At 39.0% G+C, this 14011-nt stretch overlaps 1 long non-coding RNA gene and 1 pseudogene across 1 annotated transcript, besides 9 other annotated features; one reads left to right on the forward strand and one right to left on the reverse strand.

Moving 5' to 3' along the window:
* Positions 1–2964: part of a mobile genetic element that runs on past the window's edge.
* Positions 2965–3082: 118 nt separating this feature from the next.
* Positions 3083–3641: a mobile genetic element.
* Positions 3642–3734: 93 nt separating this feature from the next.
* Positions 3735–8501: a mobile genetic element.
* Positions 5202–5523: a mobile genetic element.
* Positions 7263–7798: a mobile genetic element.
* Positions 7809–8340: a mobile genetic element.
* Positions 8502–8544: 43 nt separating the features above from the next.
* On the reverse strand, positions 8545–11880 carry CR43281 (annotated as a pseudogene).
* Positions 11126–13777, forward strand: lncRNA:CR46064 (long non-coding RNA:CR46064). Its single transcript, NR_133104.2, has one exon. It is a non-coding gene; the product is annotated as a long non-coding RNA:CR46064 (long non-coding RNA).
* Positions 12218–12283: a mobile genetic element.
* Positions 12617–12700: a mobile genetic element.
* Positions 13778–13971: 194 nt separating the features above from the next.
* Positions 13972–14011: part of a mobile genetic element that runs on past the window's edge.

Below are 14011 nucleotides of genomic sequence, written 5' to 3' on the forward strand. Positions count from 1 at the left end.
CGACTGGCACGTATCTCCTGAGGAGTCAATGTCAGATGACAGAATTATTCGTTTTAACATGGGACTAAATCTAGAATGTAGCGAGCGTAAGCGCAATCCTAGGAATACGAACTGGAAAGGGTTCAATGCCTCTTTACTGCGAGATCCAGTTACTAGGGTAACCGGGAAACTCCTTACCACTCTAGAACTGGAGGCCGCCGTAGAAGATATTTACTCGTGTCTTATTAACGCATTCAGAGAAAACTGCTCCCTTGGCCGAGCCAAGAGGGATAAAGATGCTCCATGGTGGAACGACCGATTGGAGAAATTGCGGAAAGCGACTAAGCGTCTCTTTAACAAAGGAAAAAGAGAAGGGAACTGGGATGCCTACCGGAATAAACTGACCATGTATAACCATGAGATCAGGAAAGCCAAACGAAGGAATCATAGAACTTTCTGTGAGGCAATAGTAAACACAGCAATCTGAAAGGAGTGCCAGAATCAAATCACTAGAGCTACTACTGGCAACTCACTTTCCGGGAAGCACGCTTCAAACGGATGGGAATACCCCGGTAACGGCACAAAGTAGACCGCGTTCTACTGATTGGGCCAAAGCAAATTCAATAGTAACAACGGAGATATTAAGATGGGCAATTGGTACATTCCAGCCCTACAAATCTCCTGGTCCTGATGGCATTCAGCCAATCCTGCTTCAACGAGCGCTAAGTTAGCTCGCAGCGCTGATCAGCAGCATAGCTTTGGGACACATACCTACTGCCAGGAGTTTGGCAAAAGTGGTCTTCATTCCGAAAGCTGGAAAGAAAGACATCACTGATTCAAAGTCGTTCAGACCCATCAGCTTCATCGTTTTTGCTAAAAATGTTGGAAAATCTAGTGGATGTCAGCATTAGAAGCACTCTGCTTGTGGAGCATCCTCTCCAATGGACGCAGCACGCCTACAGGGCGTGCAGATCAACTGATACTGCCCTATATCACCTGAAAAGCCTTATTGAGGATTCACTGACTCATAAGGAAGTGGCGTTATGTGCCTTCTTAGACATACAGGGTGCTTTCGACAATGCCTCCCATGAGGCTGTCAACGCATCCCTGGCAAGAAGAGGACTAGATACGACAATCAGCAGATGGATCAAATCACAACTAGCATCTAGCGAGCCATGGCCACTATAGGAGGACAGTCGTCCACAGTATCTACCACAAGGCGTTGCCCCCAAGGGGGTGTCCTCTCGCCTCTCCTGTGGAGCTTTCTGGTAGACGAGTCTGTTTGGACAGACTGACCCGCAGGGGTATACTTTGCCAAGGCTATGCTGACGATATTGTCATTATAGCTAGAGGTAAATATGAGGAAACACTCTGCGATATTATTCAACTGGGCCTCAATATAACCAGCGAATGGTGCAAGAAAGTATGCCTGAGCCTAAATCCTAGCAAAACTGTTATTGTTCCTTTCACAAATAGGTACAAGCTACAGAGAATGAAGGCAATAACCCTGTCAGAATGTCCCATAGAGGCCAGCCAAGAAGTTAAGTATCTTGGGATAACCCTTGACTCCAAACTTAGATTCAAAACTCATGTCGATAACACAATTGATAAGTACACCAGAGCACTTTTCACGTGTATAAACATTGCTGGTAAGTCGTGGGGAACCCATCCACGCATAATAAGATGGCTGTACCTCATGGTAGTCAGACCCATACTAACTTAAGGGGCCTGGGGTGATAGAGCACGCCTTAGCACCACTAAGGTGAAACTCCATAAGCTGCAAATGCATGACCTGCGTATGCATGACAGGAGCAATGCGTACCTGTCCCACTGCAGCCCTAGAAGTACTTATGGAGGTGACGCCGATTCATATCGTCATTGAAATGAAGAGGAAAGCCACCCTAATAAGAATTGAGGGAGCAGGAAATGGCTGCAACCTCACAAGTAAGGATGCTGAAAACCTAAAACGGGATATCCCTTTGCTAATGCAACAAAGGGATGAGATGCCAGCTGAGCACAGGTTCGCTCAGAACTTCAGCACTCATTTCAGTAATAAAAACAGTTGGACAACCCTGGGGAAAGTACACCCTATGAAACCACAAACAATAAAGTGGTATACAGACGGATCCCTCACCAACGAAGGAAGTGGGCTGGGGGTTGTAGGCCCCAGGTTGAAATACCACGAATCGATGGGCAGATACACCAGTATTTTTGAAGCTGAAGTCTGTGGTATTGGACGCTGTGCGGAGTTTAATCTGATAGTCAAGCATCCATAAAGGCGCTCAGCAAAGCTAAAATAACATTTAATCTAGATGTGAGGACAGCCCTGACCAGCCCTATGAGGCCTATGAGCTGTCAGCAAACTCACAATAAGGTGGGTCCTGGGACACAACAACATCCCGGGAAATGAGCTAGCGGACAACCTCGCCAAGAAAGGGGCAGAGAACCCTCTAACTGGGCCCGAACAGTTCTGTGGTGTTGGTCACCACAGAGTACTGGGCTTTTTTAGTCAATAGAGGAAGAAAAACGTCTGTCCTTCTGGGAACACCAACCAGGACTTTGGCAGTCTAAGATTCTCCTCCGTGAATGTAACCATAAAAGATTCAAGACCTTAATGACACATGGGAAAAAACACCGTGCGCATTTTAACTGGCCTTCTTACGGGGCACTGCCGACTTCGCATTTGCATAAGATTGGCATTGCAGACAGTGAACTCTGTCGCTTCTGCTGCATGGAGGAGGAGAGCTCTGCACATATTATATGTGACTGCATGGCGCTTTCCATCAGGAGGAACAGACTCCTGGGCATGTATGTAGTCCCACGGGAAACAATTGCAGCCCTGAACCCCAATAAAATTCTGGCATTTATACAGTGCATTGGACTTCAATGGGATCTTTATAGGGGTATTACAATAGATCAGACTGGGTCGCAGTATACATATAAACCAATTAAGTGGGTTTATATGTATACTGCGACCTGATCTATATATAACTTTTATACATTTTTTGTCTAATGTCTTATATTTCTTTTTATTTATTAAATTTTTTTCAATTTATTAAGTTCTTATAAATATTGCTATTAATTATTAGTCACCAAAATGAATCGTTTTTTGAATCGCCTTGTTTATGGATTGTTAGATTCAGGCGCGTCGTTGTTGTATTGGTTGTAATAATTTTATTGGATGAGAGTTAAATATGCGATAGAATGCAGGAGTTTCAAGTCGATAAAAGAAGAAGATGCGACCGCAGACGGTAATTCCCAGCAAATAAGAGGACGTGGAATACGGTGATGTCAAGAAGCTTTTGAAATTGTATGTCCTACCATCCCTTAAACAATGAAGTTGTGGCAGATCAGCGGATATTCCGAAGGTGACAAACTAAGTTAGCGAATGTAATCAATTGTTTTCCATCATTTAGTCAGGAAAGATTAAGAAAGAAAAATTTAGTTTCTCACTCGATTGATGTGGGAATAGCTAGATTGGTAAGGCACGGCATTTCCCCGTCTCCCCCGCTGTCGAAAAAGCGAATGGGGTAATAGAAGAGTCTTAGAGTGCTTGGTCTTCTCCAATCGTAATGGTAACTAAGCCAGGTAAAGTGAGAATTTGACTTGAGGGTCGCAAGGTCAATAATTTTACAGAGGATTCATATCCGTTACCCAAAATATTTAAATGGCAGAGCGACAACGACGAAGACCTAACTGATTTGAAATGGCAGAGAGTAAAATCAAAGCAAAAAGAGACCAAGCCAAGCCTATCCCGAAGTTCAAAGAAAAAAGAATTCCCTGGACAATTCATCAAGCACCAGAGCAAATAAATTCGCTCTTTTAAGCGACGAATTGTCCGACAAAACAGGAAACAAATATAACAAAAACGAATATCCCGAAATGGTAAATGAAGACAGCGCAACTGATTCTGCTAAGCCCCCACCTATCATTCTGTCTGACGTCAATGATATAAGTGAAGTCAAAAGGTCATGTTGTTAGAAACATAAGTAATATTAAAAGCCGTGCGACCAAAACGCCACTGAACATGTTTTATGTAGATATTGAACCTAACAACAAAAACCGAGACATATATAATGTAGAACACATAAGTAACGCTATTGTCAATATAGAGCCTCCCCGAAAAACCTATGAAATCGTTCAATGCTATCGCTGCCAGGATTTCGGACTTACTCTTCTCGACACCCAAGCAACATCTGCCCGAAAAATACAGAACAACCAGCAAAATGTGCCAACTGCTACGAAGAACACGCCGCCAGCTACAAAGGGTGTAGAACTTATCAGAAACTCTTGTCAAAAAAATCAGCAACCAATCTATTAAACGTGTTTACAGCGAAGAGGTTTATTGGTAACTGAATTCAAATTATGTATACTTGCTGCACACAGGCAGCGTCAAAATATGCAAACAAAGAGTGATCGCCGATTAGTACCGAAATCACTCAAAAAGGAATTAACCGTTGCTCGCAGGCAACTTGAGTGTTTGAGTACACAAGTTTCTTATATACATACATCGTTGTTCATTATACATATATGTTCATTATATATTCAACACAATCGAAAATCCATGAATAGCAATAGAGACCAGAGAAAAATAATTTAGGAATCCAGCAATCGTTTGCTCCGCCTAACAAGCCAACATATACCGAACAAAGTAACGATTATCAATCCTATGCCCAAATTGCTGCAGGAAATAGCAAAACAAACACATCACTGGAGGGAATAGAGCAACTATTAGAAAAACAGTGTGAACATACTAATAATTTACTTATCATGATAATGTTACTTGTAAACAAATTATGCAAGTAAATCTTAACCTAGGAATATGGAATGCCAATGGGCTCTCCAGCCATGTAAATAAAATATCCATCTTTATTAAAACGAATGAAATTGATATTATGTTAATTTCCGAGACACACTTCACCAGCAAATCATATATAAAGGTTGTTGGATATGCTATAATTAGAGCTGACCCCAACCTTCGGGCAGAGCTCATGGTGGCGCAGCTCTTTTAATTAAACAAGGCCTAAAATTTCAAATTATGGACAGCATTAGAGAAAATGCTATGCAGGCTGCCACGGTCAAGATCAAATGTATGCATGCGGACGTATCTGTAACAGCAATTTATCTTCCCCCAAGATTTGCTCTCAAAGAAGCAGATTTTAAGAACTTTTTTCAAAAACTTGGACCATAGTTAATAGTAGGAGGCGACTTCAATGCTTTTTTTTTTTATATAAATCATTCTATTTATTTTGGATCCAAAAAGAATCGTTCAGTCAATTCCTCTGAACTTAACCTATTGTGTGTATAAATGTATATGAGACAAAGTGGTTAAGTATTAAGTAGAAAAGAAAAAAAAATTTTTCTAGTTATTAATTACATAATGTGTAATATTTTATACTATCCTCCGGGTAGGGAGATCGGTGGGGTGTACCCTCTTCAGCCTTCGGAGGGAGATGGGATTAGCTAGGATATTTGCTAGTTGGTTCGGGTGGACCATAAGCCTGTCGGCATAACGGCTGCTGTGAAAATTGATCTGATCCCCAAGAGGGGTAACTTCAATGCTAAGCACCCCTGGTGGGGCTCCAGATTGACAAATCCGAAGGAAAGCGAACTGTACAAATGCATAGTAAACAACAGCATAACAACACCTTCAACCGGCAAGCCTACATACTGGCCTACTGATAGTAGAAAGATACCAGACATAATAGACTTCGTAGCATACTTAGGAATTGCACAATCACAAATGCGAATAATGGAAAGTTTTGATCTAAGCTCAGACCATTCTCCAATAGTAGTGACATACAGTACAGTAGCTCATATATTGACAAAACCATAGAAAGTAAAATACAGATATCAATGCATTTAAAAGTTATCTGGAAACAGCTATCATCCTGGATATCTCGCTAAAATCAGGAGAGGAGATAGACCATGCCGTGGAGCTACTCACAAACAAGATCCATAAAGCAAGCTATATATGTACGAAGCTACCAGCCAGATACTCACAATCAAATCAAATAGCTGAAATCCGACAACAAATACAACACAAGAGAAATTTGCGTAAAAGATGGCAAGAAACTCTCTATCCTGCCGACAAAAGATCGTATAACAAGGCTGCAACTGATCTCAAAAAACTACTGTCAACTTTATGAAATGAATCTCTCGCTGAATATCTTAGAAATCTAGATCCACATTCTTGTAACCACGAACATAATTTATGGAGAGCAACCAAATATCTCAAGCGACCGCAAAAAGAAACACAGTAGTCCGAAACTGTAATGGCGAATGGTGTAGATCTGATGATGAACAAGGCAAAGCATTTGCTCAACACCTGCACTCTGTATTTCAGTCAAATGATATTGATAAACCGCAAACAGAAATCGAAGTAGATAACTTTCTCAAGTCACCCTGCTAAATGAGCTTATCCATTCGTAAAATCAGTATTAATGTAGTTTCATCCGGAATTAAATAGCCTGAATAGTAAAAAGGCTCCAGGTTCAGACACAATAGATGGCATAACCTTGAAATATCTACCACCAAAGTGTATACGATTTCTAACGTTTATATTTAATGCGATGTTAAGAGTTGACGACTTCCCAAGCCAATGGGCAGAAATTATAATGATCCTTAAACCAAACAAGGCAGAAAATGAAGAGACATCGTACCGTCCCATTAGTTTGTTGTCAATATTTTCTAAAGTATTTGAAAATAGATAGATAATAATCTAATAATAATAATAGATAGATAAATAGAATGTTGCCAATCTTGGACGAATTCGCTATCATACCCGAACACCAGTTTGGATTCAGAAGAGGCCACGGAACCCCTGAGCAATGTCACAGGATTATAAATGAAATTTTGTCAGCATTTGAGAGCAAAAAATACTGCACTGCAACATTTCTTGACGTTCAAGAAGCCTCACAACTCCTGCAAGAAGAGCTACGCCTTATTAGAAGCTGGTTTCTTTTTTGGAAAATTAAAGGCAACTCCCTGAAATCTGCGCAAATTACTTTTGCATTAAGAAGAGGTGTCATTTAATGGATCAGCAATCCCACAAAGTAAGTGCATAAACTACCTTGGCTTGCACCTCGATCGCAGACTAACGTAGAAATACCTGGTTGCTTGGCCGAAAATCTGCAATCACCCTGGAAAATAAAGTCCGATTATACAAAGCTATACTAAAGCCCGTGTAGACTTATGGCATACAGCTCTGTGGTACTGCCAGCAACTCAAATATTGAGATTTTACAACGCTACCAATGAAAAATATTAAGAAATATATAATATAGTAGCATATGTGCCATAGTATAAGACCACATATACTTACATACAGACACACATACATAACCACATAGGAACAGCCATACACAAAATCATAGAATGCCTTAGGATATAAGTCATAAAATCATGTATCCAATAAGAACCCAAATTCTGGTGACAATAACAAATCCAGCCTACCCTAATGTAAACATTAACATCCGCTGCCGAATCAGTTATTCCCACCAGAGGGTCAAAACTGCTTACACAGCTTTAAGGGTCAAAACTTTCCACGTAGCTCAAACTCGGCTGATCTATATCCATGCGCAATCCACTCAAGAGAGCGCCTAATTAACGTAAACATAAATGAGAGCCTATGTACGCTCAATATGAAGAAGTAAATAAGCTCAGCCAAGGGTTTGCTAAGCGTTCGCTTTGGAAATTAGATTTAGATTTTATTCATACTTCAATTGTGTAAGACGTGAATTTGTCTCCGACATTCGCTTAAGTTTTTGATCAATAAAAACACTTTTTTTTATAAACCAATAAACCGCGAAGTTGTAATTATATATATATAGTGACGTATTCACGCCAACTCATCACGCTCAGTTAATTGAATATACGCGCCACCCAAACTGGGCCGCTCTTGTTAACGGATTTCCAAGCCTGACCTAGCAGTTTCGTCTGCTCTCTCTGAGGCTCTCCTCAACGTAAACATCCAAGAACATCACATGATTTTACCGTTTAAAGCTATTTTCTGCGTTATCTGCGTGTCGATCGTCTATTACTTCACTTCACAACCTTGGGAGATATTCCGTTTTTTTCCTATTCTTTATTTCTGTAACCCATAGAGGCCCCTCCTCAATCTCACTCACATTTGAAATTAGTCTTAAGTTGAAAGTTATACCGTAAAGTTCAATAAGTCCTAAACCGATATTTAATAAAAACCAAAACCGAATTTAATAGTGTTTAATTTATTTCGGAGTTGATCCTAGTTTAAATACGGATCATTTGTTCGACTTGAAAAATAAAAACAATTAAACTTTCAGCGTTGATCTTAGTTTAAATACGGATCATTTGTTCGGCTCAATTAAAAAACTATTTAACTATATATATAAAATATTAAATTGTTAATGCTCCATTTTATATTTCAAATGCCAGTATACATAAAGACTTCGGAATCCCTTATGTTAACGTCTACGGTTTTTATAGACAGACTAAGAACACATGAAAATAACTTAGCCTTAAGTTTCGTAAATAATAATAACACCTACCATAATTGGATGGTAGCGGAAATTCTAAGTCGTCGTTGTATCAGCAGTTCGCTCTCTTCTTAGACCTACTTGCGGATTTCTTTAGTTTTCAATTGGTTTGTTTAGCCCAGTTCCAGTTTTTAGTTATGTCTTCTTGTCCTATGTGTCCTATGTTCCTCACTTTTGGATCTTGCGCTACTTTAACTACCTACCCCTGTTCTATCTAATTTCAAAGAAGGCGCCCCACACGATTTGGTATAGATTGGGTCCACCTTAAGCAGCGTGTCGACATCGCTTTCTATGAACTCTCCATTAGCAGAAGTTTCGGTCCGTGGAGTTGCTGCACCGGAAGAGGCGGTGGACGCGCTGCCTTCGCGGCGGCGAAAAGGACAACAGCCATGTGAAGCCATCGGTCTCAAAACTCTGCGGCGTCGCGCTTGAAGAAAGTAACTCGCAGATGCTCGGTGTTCACAAAGCAAATTGCTGGTCGCCGAGATGCTCCTGCCGCCTCGGTCTGATTGCTGCATATCAAAAGGATCTGGACGCTAATCGTGCCTTCCCGACCGCAATTTGGAGAGTCCTGTATGAATTAGGGTTGCGTCGTTTGTGAACGAACGAACTAAATTGAACTATTCACCAAACTGAACGAACGAACTAAGTCTGTCTTTATAGTTCAATATAGTTCGTTAGTTCAATTTAGTTCACTTAGTTCAATATAGTTCACTTAGTTCAATATAGTTCACGTAGTTCACGTCGTTCATTTTGATCTCTAACCCTGATCGTTCGTTCGTTGTTCACTTAGTTCGATCTGAATTCACTTAGTTCGATAGGTCGGTGAAAGTCGACAGGAAGCAAATATTTTATTTATTCTTTTAAATAGGCTCAATAAATTCTTTGAGGAGATAATTGCACCCCAAGATCAAGTAATAACTTCGTTCATTCAATGACCACCGGTTGCCGGGAAAGCTAAGAAATACATTGATAGGCAACAAGTTCGTATTGCAAAAGGTCATCATGCATTGCGAATTGTAGAAGAGCCTGATTTCAAGCAGCTGTATTGTTGAACCTCTCTCTTGCTGTTACAGCTCATTTTATTGAGAGTGAGGCAACTGTTATAAGCTCACATATGATTGCATCTGAGGCATTCGGTGAGCAGCACAGTGGTCAAAATCTGTGCGCATTTTTACAAAAAATAGCAGAAAGATTAAGTATAGAGAACAAAATATCTGCTGTGCTTTCCGATAATGCTGCAAATATTGTCAATGCCATTAAAACAGGAAATTGGCCACGTATACCATGTTTTGCACATAGCTTGAACCTAATTGTGCAAAAAGGACTCCGCAAAATCAGCGTTGTACAAAACAAAGTCAAATTCATTGTGGAGTTTTTCAATCGTAGCACTTTCGGCCTTAAGAAGCAGAAGTCAACTCAAACCCAATTGAACTTGCTCGATCCCAAATTGATTCAAGATGTGTCAACTCGTTGGAACTCAACTTTTAAAATTCTAGAAAGGCTTGTTGTGTTGAAAATTGCTCTTATTTGAACACTTTCTACTCTGCGTCCTGAAATAAACTTATCTCAGAATGAGTGGGCGATAGTAGAAGAGTTACTGCCCATATTAAAACCATTCATGGAGGTAACAGAAGAAATATCAGCAGAAAAGAATGTAACACTTTCAAAGGTTATAGTTCTTGCTATTTTGCTACATAACTGTTTGAAAAACAAAACGCCTAAAGATAAATGTGTTGTTGCACTTCTTACAGTTCTAAAAGCTGAGATGAATCGACGATTTTGCAAGCTGGAATGTAACGAACTCTACGCAGAGAGTAACATTTTAGATCCTTGATTTAAGGGTCGTTGGTTTAAGTTAAAAGAAGAAGACAAAAAAGGTGTTTTTAATCTTAAAAGGAAAGTAACTCCAATTCGTCTCAACAGCGAAAATTATGAATTCGAATCATCTGCGTTTGAAACTAATTCAGCCAATCAGAGTTCGGTTTGGTGTGATTTTGGCAGTGAGTTCAAGAACACGACAAAGGCAGCAAACACTACCGGTTCTGCCGAGAAAGAGATCGAAAAATACCTCGAAGAAGAATTTATACCGAGGACTGCTGACCCTTTGGTTTGGTGGGAACAAAGAAAGAAATTGTATCCGCATCTATATCCTTACACCCTTAAGCGAATATGCGAACGCCTATTTTCAAGTGCTGGGGAAATCATCCGAAAAAGACGGATGCTACTAAAACCTAATAAAGTGGAAAATCTAATGTTCCTTCATAGCAACATGTAGATGGATAACAGGCATAAACATAATTTTATCATATGTTATTGTTCACTAATAAACTTCTCTATTCTCTTTTCAAATACCAAATTAATGCATTAAAATTACTATATTATCTGTTTGTAAACTCTTTATTATTTCTTATTATTATTATGTATAATTGTTTTTGACATAAATTGAATAAATAATATTATTTTTCAATGACAGCACTGTATGAAATAAATGCATATATAGATATATATATATTTTTTTTTGTTGGAAAAAGGTGCTTCAAGCAAGTTTAAAAAATGAACGATTGAACTAAATGAACGACCTAGTTCATTGATTTTTAAAGAACGAACGAACTTATTTCCAAATTGAACTAGGATTACCCAACACTAGTGTGCATACTCCGTCATCGCCTTGCGCTCTACAAATGTTTACCAACATATTCGTTTCATTGTAGTCAATCTTAATCTTGCCATCACTTTGACCATGCAGGCAGCAGATCCGCCGGCACAACATAATTGGTATTTGGGCACTATTGGACGGCACACATTAAAAAATAACTAGTTTACTAGGTGCTCCATTCTAGACACCCCGTAGTTGTCGCTAATAAATGGCGTTAGGTCGATCAGCCGTCGCCGTGCCTCCCAGTTCATCGATTGTGTGGTCCACATGGCCTTGCATCTAATCCGCTCCTGGCAGGCAAAGAATCGTTACCGCCAGCAGTGATGGTTCCATTGTCCTTAGTTATTGTTCGAACAGACAAACCCGATTTTTTTTCGACCTGCGACGCATGCTCGTTGCTGTGGAACACTTGGCCTCATCCTCGTGCATCAAGAACAGCGAACCGGTCTGATTGAAACGATGGTATGATGCACAGTCTGATGGTCGTGGAATTTTGCTTGTAACAAGCGCCGCAATTTTCCTAGCAATGCCCCCAGCACGTGCGTACAGTGCAATTTTATAGTTCTTACAGTTAAGCAAAGAGCGAGCAGATCCAACAGCTCACTTGTGAAAATGAAGACCGTGCACGCTTTAAGATCATTATAGGCCAAAGGCGTTAAAGTCGCATCCAGACTTGTCGCATCTGGAATAGTGACTTTTTTTCAAATAGACACACGCTGCTGCCTGCCAGCTCCAGGCACAATTACTGAGATTTTTTGCAGTGCGGAGTGGTTTTGTTTCAAAGCTTAACTATCACACGATCATATTCGCGCTCTAAATGGAATGTGCTCAACAGCACAAATCGGTGGATGCGTCATCGTCCAAGTACTTCTTCAAATGCTGGACCCGGTGAGTCAGTCAATTCCAACGTGGGAACAACTGCTGTACGTGGTCAAGTCAAGCGTGTGCCAGAAATGCCCACGAATTGCACCGCATTAACAGAGAAACGAATAATGGATCTTCGTCTTGCTTGATAATTCTGCGAACACTCAAGGAATAGAACAGCCTTCATTTAATTTACTAAGTTGGACTTCTTCGAGTAGATGGTCGACTGCAGAACTCTTCGTTGGATTTTAATGACAGTAACCCAATCACCGTACCGAAGGGATCACATCATTATGGCTATTATATGTAACACTCGTATCCGCATAAATGCTTCTTAAAAGAGTTGGAGTCCCCCGAGTTTTCGTACTTAGGAGAGCAGCTGAATATAAGCCACTTGAAGTAATTCATTTATGTAGATATTTGGTTCTTTATGCCACCCTTCTTCGTGCACATTTCTCGCATGCATCTTACATACTTCTTAATGAATCTTGTATTTCCTGCACCCTACTAGTAACGGTTATAAAATAAAAGAATGATAGATAACTGATACTCATTGGTAATGGTATAAAGAAATCTAAAAATTTGGTTGAATAGCAAAGAAAAAACAAACAAAAATCTGAAAATTTACGAAAATGTGGGCGTGACAGGTTTGCTTTTTCAGCTTGCGGGCGCTAAAATGGGCACAGATAAAGTGATTTTGGTATTTCAGTTATATTGTAGACAAGTAGACAGTTTCCAAGTAATAAAACTGAAAATTTTTTTTTTCAAAAATGTGGTCGTGCCCATCTTAATCTTGATATTACAGCATTTATTAGTATAAGCAGATGGATGGACGACGGACATGGTCAGATCGACTTGGCTAGTGAGAACATAACACAGTCGGAAACGCTTTCTTCTATCTGTTACATACATACACTAGCAAACTGCATAAATAAATATTTTAACGTTTAACGTTGGAATTAAAGTAAAAAACAATGCGAAAGGGTTTAATGTGTATCGTCAAACTGTGTATTAACAAATTAAAACGTTTAAAAAACATAATGATTTAATGATTTAATAATGAACAATCGCTGACGACAAAATCCTTATACGGGAACTAAAAAAAAAACCCTACCAGCCCAATCCGTTGTAACTCAGTGGAATCTGACCGCCAGCCTCACGAAAAGTAAACGTAAGCAATCAGTGACTGCACAGTCTGGCAATTTAAAGGAACATAGATTGCTAAGGATGTGCCGTATATTTCAAAAATGTTCAAGTGTAAAATGTTGAAATATGCCAAAGAAACATATGGATGAAAGCTTTTGTGATAGTAAATCGTCAAAACAAAAAATTGTTGGTAAGATTACCAACTCAGAAAAGGCAAAAAATAAGGCCTTCGGCCATGATGTTGTGGGGATGTGTTGCCTACAATGGGTTGGGCGACTTGTTTCATAAAATTTAGTTACACAAAACTCGAGAGAAAGATTTGACACCAGAGATCGTTCACAATTTGGTGGATTCAGTAACGGACTTACTACAAAAAGTTATTTGTGCCAAAGGAGGGTATATATTTTATTAATTGTTTCAATACTCCTAATGTACGTTTAACCTTTTTTGGCATTAAAGGCTTGTCAAAATACGTATGCCGATACAAAAAATCATCATATCATATTAAATCGGAATTTTATATCTATATATTATATCTATATCAAATTGGAATACAAAAAAAAAAAAATGAATATGAAAAACAACTGAATCTAATGTGCATTTTAAATAATAAAATTGGATCATTTACATACTTCATATTAAGTCAAATGACTTTATAAATATAAAATAATTAAAGCAAATACAAAGGAAATTATGATAACTACTGTAATTTAAAACATAAATTTTCCAAAAAGAAGACATTACATTGAAAAATAAATATTTCATAAAAATAATACGAATAAATTTATAAAAAAAATTTATAAATTTATAAAATAAAAAAAAATATGAAAACTGTTTATTGCAAAAGT

This window comes from Drosophila melanogaster, chromosome 2R (assembly GCF_000001215.4).
Source record: "Drosophila melanogaster chromosome 2R".
Classification (NCBI taxonomy): domain Eukaryota; kingdom Metazoa; phylum Arthropoda; class Insecta; order Diptera; family Drosophilidae; genus Drosophila; species Drosophila melanogaster.